The sequence below is a fragment of the Ictalurus punctatus genome, unplaced genomic scaffold (genome assembly GCF_001660625.3).
Source record: "Ictalurus punctatus breed USDA103 unplaced genomic scaffold, Coco_2.0 Super-Scaffold_197, whole genome shotgun sequence".
NCBI lineage: Eukaryota > Metazoa > Chordata > Actinopteri > Siluriformes > Ictaluridae > Ictalurus > Ictalurus punctatus.
The window spans coordinates 433,999-436,498 of NW_026521094.1; positions in this window are offsets into that span (position 1 = coordinate 433,999).

Consider the following 2,500-nt stretch of genomic DNA (forward strand, 5'->3'; position numbering starts at 1 on the left):
TGGACCCCGTCAATTCCTACGATCGCTCATGAGCCCGACGGTACCCCTCTGGAAACCACCCCGAGTGAGGGTCCTCCGGCCGAGGGGCGAGCCCGAAGAAGTGCACTCCGGCCGGGATGCGGGATCGGGGGAGAGCGCCTGGTTCTCACGCCCCGACGGTGAAAACCTCACTTTGAAAAAATTTCGGACTTAGAAAAATTTTCGGACTTAGAAAAATTTTCGGACTTAGAAAAATTTTCGGACTTAGAAAAATTTTCGGACTTAGAAAAATTTTCGGACTTAGAAAAATTTCCGGACTTAGAAAAATTTTCGGACTTAGAAAAATTTCCGGACTTAGAAAAATTTTCGGACTTAGAAAAAAAAAACCCCACCGGAGACACTGAGCACCACCAGGGGCTTCAGCTATGGGCTTCCCCAGGCACAGTGCACTATTTTCGGGCAAAATGGTCAACCTCCACAGACATTTCCCTTGAACCGAGCTCCATCAGGGGCATCAGCTATGGGCTTCCCCAGGCATGATGCACTATTTTCGGGCAAAATGGTCAACCTCCAGAGACATTTCCCTTGAACCGAGCTCCATCAGGGGCATCAGCTATGGGCTTCCCCAGGCATGATGCACTATTTTCGGGCAAAATGGCAGACTTCCAGGGACATTTCCCTTGAACCGAGCTCCATCAGGGGCTTCAGCTATGGGCTTCCCCAGGCATGATGCACTATTTTCGGGCAAAATGGCAGACTTCCACAGACATTTCCCTTGAACCGAGCTCCATCAGGGGCATCAGCTATGGGCTTCCCCAGGCATGATGCACTATTTTCGGGCAAAATGGCAGACTTCCAGAGACATTTCCCTTGAACCGAGCTCCATCAGGGGCTTCAGCTATGGGCTTCCCCAGGCACTGTGCACTATTTTCGGGCAAAATGGCAGACTTCCACAGACATTTCCCTTGACCCGAGCTCCATCAGGGGCTTCAGCTATGGGCTTCCCCAGGCATGATGCACTATTTTCGGGCAAAATGGTCAACCTCCAGAGACATTTCCCTTGAACCGAGCTCCATCAGGGGCATCAGCTATGGGCTTCCCCAGGCATGATGCACTATTTTCGGGCAAAATGGCAGACTTCCAGGGACATTTCCCTTGAACCGAGCTCCATCAGGGGCTTCAGCTATGGGCTTCCCCAGGCATGATGCACTATTTTCGGGCAAAATGGCAGACTTCCACAGACATTTCCCTTCCCTTGAACCGAGCTCCATCAGGGGCATCAGCTATGGGCTTCCCCAGGCATGATGCACTATTTTCGGGCAAAATGGCAGACTTCCAGAGACATTTCCCTTGAACCGAGCTCCATCAGGGGCTTCAGCTATGGGCTTCCCCAGGCACTGTGCACTATTTTCGGGCAAAATGGCAGACTTCCACAGACATTTCCCTTGACCCGAGCTCCATCAGGGGCTTCAGCTATGGGCTTCCCCAGGCATGATGCACTATTTTCGGGCAAAATGGTCAACCTCCAGAGACATTTCCCTTGAACCGAGCTCCATCAGGGGCATCAGCTATGGGCTTCCCCAGGCATGATGCACTATTTTCGGGCAAAATGGCAGACTTCCAGAGACATTTCCCTTGAACCGAGCTCCATCAGGGGCTTCAGCTATGGGCTTCCCCAGGCACTGTGCACTATTTTCGGGCAAAATGGCAGACTTCCACAGACATTTCCCTTGACCCGAGCTCCATCAGGGGCTTCAGCTATGGGCTTCCCCAGGCATGATGCACTATTTTCGGGCAAAATGGTCAACCTCCAGAGACATTTCCCTTGAACCGAGCTCCATCAGGGGCATCAGCTATGGGCTTCCCCAGGCATGATGCACTATTTTCGGGCAAAATGGCAGACTTCCAGGGACATTTCCCTTGAACCGAGCTCCATCAGGGGCTTCAGCTATGGGCTTCCCCAGGCACTGTGCACTATTTTCGGGCAAAATGGCAGACTTCCACAGACATTTCCCTTGACCCGAGCTCCATCAGGGGCATCAGCTATGGGCTTCCCCAGGCATGATGCACTATTTTCGGGCAAAATGGTCAACCTCCAGAGACATTTCCCTTGAACCGAGCTCCATCAGGGGCATCAGCTATGGGCTTCCCCAGGCATGATGCACTATTTTCGGGCAAAATGGCAGACTTCCACAGACATTTCCCTTGAACCGAGCTCCACCAGGGGCTTCAGCTATGGGCTTCCCCAGGCACTGTGCACTATTTTCGGGCAAAATGGTCAACCTCCAGAGACATTTCCCTTGAACCGAGCTCCATCAGGGGCTTCAGCTATGGGCTTCCCCAGGCATGATGCACTATTTTCGGGCAAAATGGTCAACCTCCAGAGACATTTCCCTTGAACCGAGCTCCATCAGGGGCATCAGCTATGGGCTTCCCCAGGCATGATGCACTATTTTCGGGCAAAATGGTCAACCTCCAGAGACATTTCCCTTGAACCGAGCTCCACCAGGGGCTTCAGCTA